The sequence below is a fragment of the Typopeltis vanoorti genome, chromosome 4 (assembly GCF_054136105.1).
Source record: "Typopeltis vanoorti isolate ZY-2024b chromosome 4, IOZ_Tvanoo_1.0, whole genome shotgun sequence".
In the NCBI taxonomy this organism is placed as follows: Eukaryota; Metazoa; Arthropoda; class Arachnida; order Uropygi; family Thelyphonidae; genus Typopeltis; species Typopeltis vanoorti.
This window is the reverse complement of record NC_143552.1, coordinates 147,409,223-147,423,361: the sequence shown is the minus strand read 5'-3', so window position 1 is coordinate 147,423,361 and position 14,139 is coordinate 147,409,223.

The window sequence follows — 14,139 nt, the reverse complement described above, 5'->3', positions numbered from 1 at the left end:
AACATCAATATCCCTTTCGTTCATATTATTATCACATGAATCAGGAAAATACGATTAGAACTTTATAATCTTCCTCCACTTAATTCCCTCTACACTAATATCATATGTAAGCAATTTAAATTGTTTTTAAAATCCGTTATTTTTGAATTCGTCTTTTGCATTTTTAGTTGGAAGTATTCCGAGTGTTGTTTTGCTAATTTCTTTTGAATAGGTATGAAATTTAACTTTCTTTATATATATATATTCCAACAGGCAACGCGTTCGAATCCCGCCGTGGATCATGGATATTTGTGATGATGAATGAATTTCATCACCCGGTGTGAGACCACCATTCCGCTTATTGGAAGCCTGAAGTCGCTGAAAAAAGTTCCATGTTTAGTCTATAGGGCAGAATTTCCGGATTATCTAAAAGTAAAATTACAAAAAAAATATAAAATTAAAAAAAAAAGAAAAAGAAAAAATCCTTAACCACCCATGGTACAAAATGTACTATAAGATTACATGTAACCTTTCGTGGGTGGGAGCAGAATTTAAAAATATCACAAAGACTACATTTCTATTGCATTAGTAATACGACAATATGAACGTCTTTTTCCGCATATACTTTAATCTCTTCATTTCTCCAAAGATTTTTTTTGATCCATTACACTCTCCTAAGAAAGCTTGTTAATACTTTTTCGTAACAAACTAGACATGCACACGAATAAAATATACTCGTTCATCAACAAGGTAAGCACAACGTAAGAGAAAAGAAAAGAAAGGGAAAAATATAAACAACGAAATTGGTTGAAAGCTGGACAAAGAAATCCCACAACTCTCTCTCTCTCTCTCGAGATTTTTCTGAGCAAATCGTTGTTCCTTACTTTCGCCAGACTAAGAAAGAAATGCGAAAGTAAAAAAAAAAAATAGAAAGAAATCTCACTTACTTACAGTGACATCCGTATTCCGCATCATCCCTACTAGCTAATGTAACATTCAGCATCAGTCGGAAGCCACTCTCCAGAAAGCCACTCGGGTTGCTGTGAGGAATACGCAGACGGGAATATCAGAGAGCAGGCACAGACCTCTCCAACTATCCTGCGTTTACAAAATTCAGTAGAGTAACAGAAAGAAAGAAAGGATTTTCTTCAGTTGTATTTTGTGCTGCACCAAATGACTTAAACTAAACTATACGAGTGGATCATTTCCTGTGGACTACTATTTATTCGAAGGGCTGAATAGATTATGAAACACTTTTGAATGTGCTTTAAATAAGGAAAAAAGTATTTAAAAATAACCGAAGTTTTATATTGTTGTACGTTTTAAGTGTTAATGACTAAATGAGCAATTCTATCGTTCGTGATTCTCAAATAGTGATGTTATGACTAGCATTTATTATTTCTTGACTTTATCCTTTCTAGCACACTATTTAAATTCAATAATTACAACCCATCTGATATAATATTTATTCCCTTATTCCTCAGTACATATATGAACGTAAAAGAACTCCTAGAACCTCGTTTTTTTTCTTTCTATCCAAAAGTTAATGTGCATTTTTGTAATGTTTCATATTCCCTTTTTATTTCAGTGATGTAATCGTGAACTCTGTGTGGATGTGCGTAGAGGGTTACTTCAGGGAGTTTGCGCTATTAGAGATCATTGCCATTGAAGCATCCCGTCGCATTTGTAAAGAAATGCTCAAATGCATTTCTTTAGAGGTAAAATACACAAATACACTTCGCTAATGGATTTATTGATTGCTTTCTATTCCTTTGGTTGCGAAATATTTGCTATACCTGGATAGCCTAAAAGAATTCTAGTGCACTGAAGGATATCGATTTCAAGTAAACAAATTCCATTTCGTCTTTCTCTACGCGCTTTCTCCAATGATGCGTTAAAGTTAAGTAAGTACTTCTTTATATAAACTCATTTTTGGGTTATAATAGATAGAGTATTCGATATTCTTTATACTTCCATTTATTTAGGTAATTTAATACTGCCCGCTTGCCTTTCGTTTGATGCATTACTCTAAGAATAAGCATTTCATGTCTATAGATCTGCATGGTCGCGGGAGGCTCAGTAAAAATCTATTCATAAATATTTAAAATATAAGTTTATATTGTTCCATCAGTAAAGACTGCTGGTCATTCAAAATTTTATGCAGGTTAGCAGATTCCTGAGAGCTCTGATTTGGATAACACTTCCCACCTCAATTGAGATGCTTGTTATTTTTATACATAAATGATATATATTGCATCTATTTATCTGCCGCTCCTCGCTCGAATCACTACAGACGCCACAGAGTAGTGGTTTTTATTGTTTTATTTTTTTAACTTATTACTTTAGTAAAATCCTCATATGCTAATATAACTTACTTCAGATAGCGTTAATAATGGTTACCGAATGCTTCATTTCATATCCTGACTTTTCCAACAGTGGTGAATAATAAACGTCATTTCATACATATTATGATTTTGTATTCTAACTGATAGTTTCTGAATTGTAATAACTAAACGTTCAAACGTTAAGCTCACATTATATTTAGAACTTAAGTACCTTTCATAATGACTTATAACAGAGTCATTACTAAAATTTCCGAGAAAAATGCATTTCGTTTGATATTTTAAGAACATTTAGTATTTTCGAGAAGTAATTTATGGAATTTATAATTATAAAATGAATATTTTATGTATTGTTAAATTATTAACATGTTTATGAAAAGTTTAATGGAAATATTTTCAGACAAATATTTTTGGTTTGAAGGACCTTTAATTTAAAACAAGATGACCAAAGTAATTTTTTCTATATCCTGTTTGGTGGCCGGGATAAGAATAGCCCCACTGTAGCCCATGCATGTCGTACGAGAGGACTAAAATGGGTACCCAGCGAGGATAATGCATGGCAATGCTGTAGCCAATGAAGTTGGTTTTAACTGAGGCTCGGCTATTGCTGTTACCCTCCTGCCACGATCAGAGCTTATAGCCCTACATTATCCATCCAGACGTTTTTTTCTACAGATAACGGGGAATATGAAAAGCATTCTTGCTTCACCCATGTAGCAAAAAAAAAAAAAAATTGCTATATATATATATATTTCGAATTTCAACCAACAGGTGGAGTTATACTACGACATGGGCTTCTGAATGTTAATGCATGGTAGACAATTTTCATTACCTTATGTGACACAAGCTTTTATATACATTACCTAATTTCCAGCTCTGAAAATGATTCAGCAGGGAGAGAGAGAGAGAGAGAGAGAGAGAGAGAGAGAGAGAGAGAGAGAGAGAGAGAGAGAGAGAGAGAGAGAGAGAGAGAAAGTGAAATGTTGCATTTAAAAACATTATTGCAAAATTATTAGTGCATGTACCTCCTAGCGAGAATAAAAGTGACTTTATTATATAAAATATAATTTATTTTATCACCATTCTGCACTTAATTAAAACGAAAGGTAGAAATATACTGTACTTAACATTAGAGGACATGTTAAATGCTTACAATGTTGGGCTGAGTGTTGTGAGAGATGATTGTGTCTCAACTCTTCAAACACTAGACTCGGTGCGCGAAATTCAATATTTGTGAATGTCTTTTGATGGTAGATAACTCTACGTGGTTGAGAGAACTACCTCATTTGGTCCCCAGAGCACAGTTTCTAGATTACCACGTATATCCCACCTGCAATACTAAATATATACGACAGGTTTAAACATTTCTTAGTGGATGCACATAAAATATTTGAGATTCACCTTGCAATCAGGTAAGAAATAATTTCTGCCTTAAGGAATAAACATAAAACGAAACACTGAGCAAGGAGGAGGAGAGGTTCCTGTTCAATCTCATTGTTTTCGAATAACATAGTTAAATTTTAATAAACATTTAGAAGTGTTTTCCTTCCTTATTCGATGAGCATAATTATCGAATATTATAAGTGGAATTCAGTAAAGTGTGTTTGTGTTAACAACCACTTGTTTTCAAATAGCGATTTGTTCTGACATTCTAGGGCTAATTTATGAATTAATTGCATTCCATTAAAATAAACAAGCTTCTCATAATGGATGCTCTACGCTATAATACTATTTGTGCATCTGGTAAGTATAAATAATGAATGAATTTCATTCATTGCACATTCAAATATTGCAATTACTTAACGAGTTTTCTCCGAATATGTCGCAAAGAAAGTGGACGCTGTCATCTCGTTCAAACTATTACAGAGTGATAAGATAGAGATGGGGGGATATATCTGAAAATATATCCGCCCAGTTGCAGTTGACAGATTTAGGTAGAATGTTTTATCGAGACTATTTAATATGCATGGAAATAAACGGAGGAAGAAGCGATGAAAGTCTTCTCTTTGAAATCCTCGAGCAGCGCTAGAGAAGGTTGAACATTTCTCATATATATATCACAGTTTCAGTGTTGTTGATTTGTCGAGAATAGTATAAATAATAAATGCGATAAAATCCTATGAGAATACCCAGGAATTTTATATAAGCTGAAATAAGATATTACTTTTCGAAAATACAACTTCATTTTTAAGAGTTTTTTTTTTTTTTACTTTTTGAAATCGAATAGCTAGTAGCTATTTTAAATATATATTTTGAAACAGCGTGTTTGTAGAAATGAACACATGTCTTGCTCTTTGCTACTTTTCTAACATAATTTACCATGTTCACTCATGTTGGATGTGTCCTCCCATAAGATTTCTGACATTTCTAATCAAGCAAGAATACATTTTGTTGTGCTCATATTCAGTTTTAATATTACCCTATTTTTTTAAATAGTTTTCTTTCTGAGATATGAACCTTGCACAAACTGCCATCCATCCTGCTTTCTTATTTGTATCATCGATGTAACCTAGCAACAACGAAATCAAAGCACTGAGAATGATAATAAGAGGTATTCAAGAGAACAACAACAAAAACCGTGATTGTTTTTGTTAGTTACAAGATAATTATAATTAGTCATTTATAATTATCTTGTAACTGTTTTCCATTTCCGTTTCTTTTCTCTCTCTCTCTCTCTCCTCGCTTATTGCAAATATTTGTTTAGTCTGATATTTTGTTAAACCGTTTTTTATAAGAAAATAATTAATTTTTCATGAGGTAAAAACAGCACATCTCAACTAAGGAGTTTTTTCTTTCATTTTCATGCTGCGATTTACTTCTTTAAGTTAATTTAAGAATGAGAATGATAGAAAACACAACGATAAAACGTCATAGGGACGAAAGTACTACGCATCAGACCAACGATTTTTTTTTATTGTTTTGTAATTATGTCTAAATGTAGCCAGAATATTTTCTCGCAATTCGCCTGCTAAAAATGGTCTCCAAAGAATAAGAACGTGAACAGGATCGTATCTAAGAGTAACTTTATTCTAAGATATGAGTGTACGCAAGTGTATCCAAGACTGCATTATAAAAAAAAACAGGGATGCGATTTCTCTATATTAATTTTTATGTATTCAGAAATTTTGAAAAGGAAGTTTGCAGTTCTAATTTCACAGCTGAATGAGGATGATCATAGAGACATAAAACGAAACACTGAGCGAGGAGGAGGAGGAGAGGTTCTTGTTCAATCTCATTTTTTTCGGATAACATAGTTACAATTTAAATAAACATTTAGAAGTGTTTCCCAATTATGATAAGACTATTCTCTAGTTGGTCGAATATACAAAATGTAAATATTGCTATTGGTTACTTACAAGAGAAGATAAAGCCCCTGTAAGAAGAGAAAAACCCAATTTCAAAACCCTGAAGTAGCTAGGGTGTGTATGCTATGCATACACACTGTAAGTGCATTCATACACCTATATGACAACTGAATCTTGACCTTTAAGTGTACCCACTTAAAGGCCAAGATCATAGTTATTTAAAGAAGACATTTCCCCTTTGTTCTATCAGTTAGAATGTAGATAACTAATGGAAGACACAATGAATAATTTTCTCACTGTCGACAAAACCATTTCGCTTGCATTACAATTCGTGTTATATCTGTAGTACACAGGTCCGTGTTGGTCAATTCAAGTATTTTGCGCATAAATATTTTTGCTGATTATTCTTCGCAGGTTGTCGTTGACTATTTTATATATTCGAATAAAGTGCATGTATGTGAATAGATGCAGTTTCAGTTTGAACACATCGCATTGTTTTATTTTGTATAATTCATTTTAAGATCATAAGTAGCCTGTGGAAGTAAGCTAAACACATTTTGTTATATTTATAGTTAAAAAATCAAGTTAACACAACATTGTAAAACGAAATCTGGAGATGATTGCTTTTAAGAAAACTTCTTTCTTTAGAATTTTCTGTTTTCTTTGACCCTATTGAGAAATTCAAAGCAGGAAGTCTTTGTAAGAATAAAGAAACAAAAGTCCTCCAGACCACCCGTATGAAATGAAGATGCGACCTCTCTCTCTCTATCTCTCTCTCTCTCTCTCTCTCTTTCTCTCTACCATACACACATGTAGTTAAGTGACATGTACCTTTCTTCGAACGCTACAAATTTAAAATTCGTAAATAATTTATTTTATTAGTTCTCATTTAGAACTGTAGAAAGTAATAATATGTCAATGCAAATAAATTAAATATTCGATTATATTTATTCCATTATGTTCACTTTTATTATTATATCAGAAAACCCACTTCCAGAATTAGAAAAATACAGACAAGATTTGTTTGTAGTTTTCTAATGTAGTATCTGTAATATTGTATTATTGAAAGCACCTATAATGCAATTCATAGAAAGTTATAAAACAGTGCTTATAGCCCAACACCTGCCTGAGTATTCACTTTGCTATGTCAAACCACATCTGAAAGTAACAAAAAACCTATATGTCATATTATTTTAAAACTTAGCTTCGTCTAATTACCAAAAGAGCTTCATCAAGTCCAGTCATTATATTCTTCTGTTTTATTTTTATTTCATTTTATAATAATTGCCACAGAAATAAGTTCTAATGCGTTTTATATTTAATTTTTGGTATATATATATATATATATATATATATATATATATATATGATTTTTTTCCTGCATTATTTAAAACTGGAGTTCCAGTTTAAGAATTATGAATAGCATTTTATCTAAATTTCTGAATTGTTTTTAACAAAATAATAAGAATAATGTGTCAACATATTTAATGTTGAAAACTAAATAAATAAATATATCAGAATACTGATAATAAAAACGAGTATCCTGTGGAATGATGTAAAACATCTTATTATATTTAATATCATTTTGTTATAAAAATTTCATTCGAAAATTAATACTGGTCATTCCCCGTGTGGTGACCGGGCTAAGAATAGCGTCATTACTGTAACTCATGCATGTCGTAAGACACGACCAAAATTGGACGACTTTCGGGAGTTTCGCTCTCTTAGGTTTCTTCCGAAATTTTGCTGCGGTAAGGGGGGGGTATTTCGGGGGTTTGCCCTGAGAGAGCATTTGAGTCTCCGGGGAAGGTGTTCTCCGGCATGGTGAGGGGCTTTGTCGATAGATGTTTTTCCCTTGAATATGAGCGGTTCTGCTTAGTGGTGGGATGAGCCTATCACTGAGTGGACCAACGCTGAGTTGGACGATTTTTCGGCCACTATGGAAGGGTCTAGGGATAGTCTTAATTTTTAGAGAGCGCTTTATTTATATACCGCGTCATTGTAACCCATGCTTGTCGTAAGAGGCGACATGCATGGGTTACAGTGACGCGGATGCAGAGTTTTGCTATCCCCTTAATTTAAATTATACTAAAATGGATGCAGAGTTTTAGTCTCTTAGGTTTCTTCCGGAATCTTGCTCCCGGTGAGGTGGGGCTTAGATTTCGGGAGGTTTGCCCTGAGAGAGCATTTTGAGTCTCTGGGGAGGGTATTCTCGGTGTGGGGACTTGTCGGTGGATGCTTTTCCCTGGAATATGAGCGGTTCTGCGTGGTGGTGGTGGTGGGGGGGGAACCGTCACTGAGTGGAACCAACGCTGAGTTGGACAGTCTTTCGGCTACTCGTAGGGAGTGATCCAGGTATCGTCTTAATTTTTAGAGATGGCTTTACTTAAAAATCCCACTGCAACCCATGCATGTCGTAAGAGGCGACTAAAATGGGAAGCTGAATTTCGAGAGTTTCGCTCTCTTAGGATTCTTCCGGAATTTTGCTCCCGGTGAGAGGGTGGGGTGTTGTCCTGAGAGACCATTTTGAGTCTCTCGGGAGGGAGTTCTCTGGAGAGGTCTTGTCGGGGGGAAGCCTTTCCCTGGAATATGAGCGGTTCTGCTCAGTGGTGAGGGACGTCACTGAGTAGAACAAACGCGGAGTTGGACGGTCTCTTTCGACCACTCGTAGGGAGTGGTCGGGGGATCATCTAAATTTTCATGCATGTCATACGAGGCGACCAAACTGAATACCCACGGAGGGTAATGGATAAAAATGCTGTAGCCAATAAAGTTTTAACTGAGGCTTGGTTATTGCTGTTATCCTTCTGCCATGATCAGAGCTTATAGCGCTATATATTACCCTATCCATACATTTTCTTTACAGATAACGGGGAATACGAAAAGCATTTTTGCTTCACCCATATAGCAAAAAATAAATAAATAAAAAATAAAAAAAATAATAATAATGGTAATGGCTGGGTAACGGCAATAGCTGAGCCTCGGTTAAAACTTCATTAGCCAGAGCCTTGCCAAATTCAAAAAATATTGAATTTGGAATGCTATACCCAAGAAAGCAATCGTTTTTTCTGCCAACGATATTAAGTGGGGAAAATTCACTTAAATATTTCAAAAAATGTTTGCTACATATCATTCAAATTCAATTAGTCAGCGGTAAAATGGAAGAGAGCCTTCCGAAATTGTGCAAAAGTTGTTTCCGATGAACGTTTTTGGTATCCTTTCCAACGACTTTTGGCTACTCCACAAAGAAGGTATGAAGTCCATTATCAAGCGTGATAGGACCTATAAACCTTAGTTATTCAGCTGCGAAGTCATCAAAACATCTAATATGTGTAATTAATTCTTAAGAGGCTTTTATTGTGTAAATGTTTTCTGTACTAGTATACACTGATGATGTAAGTCTTACGACTTACGAAACTTGTAGGGTTTTAATTGCTTTCTTTTATTAAAACTCTTTATTTACATCATAATGTGATCTCAATAACGAAAATTTCTCAAAAACCTCCATAACGTGTAGGGAAAATCTTGGCACGGAAGAATTCTCGGGAATGGGATTATGACATTCATTTGAATCGGAGCTTTCACGGATCACGATTTTCTTTTTTCTTTTTTTTTTTTTGTAGCTTCTTCTACACTATTATTAAAGTAGCAAGGCTTATACGTTGGTCAGACATAACTGGTAATTAGTTTACGGAATTAACAACGCATATAAAGTATATTAATTAAAGGTAACTTTAATGAATAACTTCTATATTTCGGCAACGTCACATAGCCATCTTCAGGAACATGAAGATATGGTATGTGCACGCAGGCACTAGCGCAAAGCAATTTCGCCCTAGCTCCATAAAGAATACCTGCCGAAGAAATCATGGTCCAGATAGAACGTGGGATTCGCAACCTGCCTAACCATATCGCCAACAACGTTAGACTGGATGTAGTCGGTGTTCTCACTAAAGCCAAACCTCCAAAAACCAACTTATCCAAAAACGAATATGCAGCCCTACAAGAATTGAAAAAAAAATAGTAATCACCAAGGCAGATAAGGGAAACGCCACTGTGGTGCTCAATCAAAAAGACTACAAAGGTAAGCTAACTGCTTTAGTACTAGACCGTACGACTTACCTCCCCATTGAATATAATCCGACCAGCTCTCAGATTATAACTCTCCACAGACTCCTTAAGAAGGTCACTTCTTGGCCTGTGGAAGTCACCAACAAACTAAAACCTTATAACTTTAGACCCCCCGATTATATGGACTCCCAAAAATACATAAACAAAATGTGCCATTGCGTCCCATAGTGGATGGCATTGATTCCCCACATATAAATTAGCCAAACATTTAGCCAAAACGCTCACACACTACACTGGCAACACACCATCACACATAAAAAACTCAGGCCCACTTTAAAGCCAGTATAGAAAACCTCACACTCCAACACACTGACATAATGGTCAGTTTTGATGTCTCCTCCCTATTCACTAATGTCCCACTCAAAGAAACCCTAGAGCTGATCCAAGCCAAGCTGATCCAACCAGATATCTCAGCCCTATTTCAGTTCACAATGAACTCAGGCTATTTCGTTTGGCAAGGAAAGTTCTACAAACAGATAGAGGGGGGAGCCATGGGTTCACCGCTTTCCCCACCCTTGGCCAATTTCTTTATGGAGACATTTGAAGAGAAAGCCTTAAACTCCGCTCCACAAAAACCCGCTATTTGGCTTCGTTATGTGGATGATGTGTTTGCTATTTGGCCACATGGCTCAGACACACTCCATTCCTTCCTAACATACTTAAACAACCAACACCCCAGAGCCCAGTTCACCTTAGAAAAAGAGGAAAACAACACCCTCCCCTTCCTAGACACTTTAATCACCCGCCAGCTTGATGGATCTTTGGTTTTCTCTGTTCACAGAAAACCCACCCATACTGGCAGATACATTCAACAGCAGTACCTCCCCACAACAATATGGGGTTATAAAAACACTATATAACAGGGCAAAATTAATCTGCTCAGATGACAAGGCCCTAACTACTGAACTAAACCACATCCTCAACACTTTCTTAGCCAATGGCTACTATAACCCCAAAAAATCCAAAAAATGCTAAAACCAGTAAACCACAACCCCCCTCCCCCCTCCACAATAAAGATTACACCAAGTCTATCACCATCCCCTACATCCAGGGCACCCCTGAGAAAATAACCAATATCCTTAAAAAATATGATCTTACTTCCTGTTACAGACCATATAAAACGTTGGCATCCCTTATCCGCTCTACCAAAGACCAACCACTTCCCCTAGACCTACCTGGTGTATACCAGGTCCCTTGCAGCTGCAAATTGTCCTACTTTGGCCAAACAGGCAGAACAACAAATATCAGGATTTCAGAACACCAAGACTACATCCGGTTTCACCAGTACAGCCGCTCTGGGCTGGCAGACCATGCCTTAGATACCCACCATAAAATTCGTTGGAAGAAAACAAAAATAATTCATCGCAGCAAGTTTAAATACGAAAGATTATTCAAAGAATCTTCAGCAGCTCTAAAAAACGTTCCTAACCTCAACAAATTTGGGTGCATGAAACTATCCCAAATTTGGGAGACTTTCATTATGAGAACTTCAGCCCAACTGCCAAGACTACCAAATTAGCCCGCAAGAGGGCACCATTAGGACTTTAGGAACAATATTAGTTTCTTGCTTTCTTCCTCATTTGCTTTGTGTTAGTGCCTGCGTGCACATACCATATCTTTATGTTCCTGAAGATGGCAATGTGACGTTGCCGAAATATAGAAGTTATTCATTAAAGTTACCTTTAATTAATATACTTTATATGCGTTGTTAATTCCGTAAACTAATTACCAGTTATTATTAAAGTGATTAGGCGAGACTTATATAAAAATATACTATGGCCCTGGATCAGGCAAAACGATAAAAGATTTTCTATTTCTTCCTTTTCCGTGATGCATTTATTTTCTGACATAGTAACTGTTTGAGAAAATGTATACCGACTACCCCGCCTTGTATATAATCCTGTATACCATTAAAATTGTTTCTGTTCAGCTGCATATTTGCTTACAGTTTCAATGGAAACAATGGGAAATATTGAAGAAAAAAATCTCCATTTTAGTAAAACAAATTCACGCTATTTTGTTATATATAGTCGATTTATTTATTTAAATTAAGGGGATATTAAATACCACATTGTTTTAAAACCGAACAAGAAACTCAAAGATCGGAATCAAAGAGTTTCATGCCGAATATAGTATAGTATACTATAAAAGTATCGGGGACTACTAGCGTGAGCTAATGCACGTAGTCTGAGTAGTAGTAGTACTAGGAAATGCATTTTACATTATGGAAAATACCAAGAATACTGATCAGAACTTGGCCACCTTTGTTACGAGTTGCCCGAGTTTGTGCTACGTACTCGGACTACGTGCATTAGCTCATGCTATAGTCGCCGATACTTTTATAGTTTACTATACTATATTCGGCATGAAACTCTTTGACTCCGATCTTTGAGTTTCTTATTCGGTTTTAAAACAACGTGGGATTTAATATCCCCTTAATTTAAATAATGTTTACTTCGCCGAAATGAAGCCTATTGGCTCTTTATATTTAAGTCGATTTATTTGTTATAAAAGTATGATGTTTGAATTAGAAGCCTTATATTTTTTTCGAAGTGTCATAAGAAGTTCCAAAGGTCAATGAAAATATATTTGTAAAACAAAAAGGTTGATTATGGCCTAATAGCAGGGTAAAAGTCAAATGAAGATTTTTTTAATGAAAATATAAGCGTGTATCAGCATTAATAATTATCAACAACTTGCTTCCTTAAAGTTTAACAATATATCTTAAAAATTAACATTGCGAATGAGTCCTCAGTAACTTGCAATGTAAGAATATGTACCGACTGCCATTTTTAAGTTGGAAATCTCTGCCTACATTTTAACATCTTAGCCCCTACACAAAGGTTTGTAATAATGACCAGCATAGTGACTGAGAAAATAAGTATGTCGCACCTAATACTCAGCACCTTTTGAATTTGGCTGCGATAATTATAAAATATTCAAATTGAATTTTTTGAAGTGAAACAAAATGCACGCAGAAAGGATTCCTTGTGATCTAGTGGAACAATTACATTTTACTTAAACTTGAGTATTCTTCAAACCTCTGAAGTACGGTGTGTTCACCGCATCTTCTCAGCTCTATTTAGCAAAGCATAAATGAGTCGTTACCTATAAATACTAAAAAAACGGAAATTAATTAAGAAGGAAATAGGAAGCGAATAGTAGTATGTGACCATTGGATTAAGAACTGCTGTCAGCACCATCAGTAAACCATCGCAGAGTACCAACGCAGGCTTCATAAACTGCATCTAACGAAATAAGGTGTTAATCCTTTTTAGATGAGGAGTATCTAAATTGCGTGTGCTCTTCTGACCAGTTTTGTCTGTATTTCGGATTGAAAAACCCGAGTTTCCAGAAGGAGCAACCCTGTCATCTCCATATGAAATCGACTAACTCACAGTTGATTGAAAAGGAAGAATTTCGTTTTCGCTCTTAGATGAGATTTTCGACTCTTTCCAAACAAGATCGTGGAAACAGACTGAGCAGTGGAGGATCATCTAAAATTTTGTGTGTTCCCTCAACCCACATTGATACCGCACAGTTGGTGCGATAGCAATGTTGCCTTACTGCGGAATGGTGATTATAGAGCAAGGTAGTTTCCCGTTGCCTTACTTGTTCAATAGTGTTCTATGACTGTAGACATGTGTCCACGGGGCCGGTTCATCTGTTTAGAGGGACAAAACACGAGAGTCTCCGAAAGTCAAAACTGTCCACTGTATGAAACCGGTTAACTTACCATTAGTTAACCGGTTTTATAAGTTGAAAGGGCCTAATAAAGGTTCCTCGTTTCATAGATGAGTTAATCTAGGTAACAAAAGGGCGTCGAAACCAAATGAGCGACATAGAGTTATCGGAAATTATAGAGCCATTTAAATATGAGAAGAATAGAAATTTGCATGCTTCAGACCAGAAATAAGGACCAGAAAGAAAAGACATCAAAATGCCTTATTATTTTTATTAAGAGAGAAGACCCCCCCCCCAAGGAGTCAGGGACTCATCGAGGTAGGCCAAATGCTACAAGCACCAGCTATCATACTTATTCTTGAATTCATCCACACCATTTGCACTCACAACATCCAACGGCAATCCATTCCAATCACGCACCACTCTATGAGAGAAAAATCTATCCCTCACCCCGTTCTTAGTTCATTCATTCTCAGTTCCAAGGATGTCCACTTGTCCTTTCCCCGCCCTCCATAAAATGAGGGCAGGAAAGTTTATTATTTATTTATTTAGAGAAGACGTATCAGTTATTCTTTGATGGTTTTGGATGTTAATCCACAGTTTTAAAAAATCCGAGGTGTAAATGAAAAACGAATCCTGGATTTAAAACCTTCGCTATTTAACAGAGATCATGAATTCATAAAATTTTTGCTGTTTAA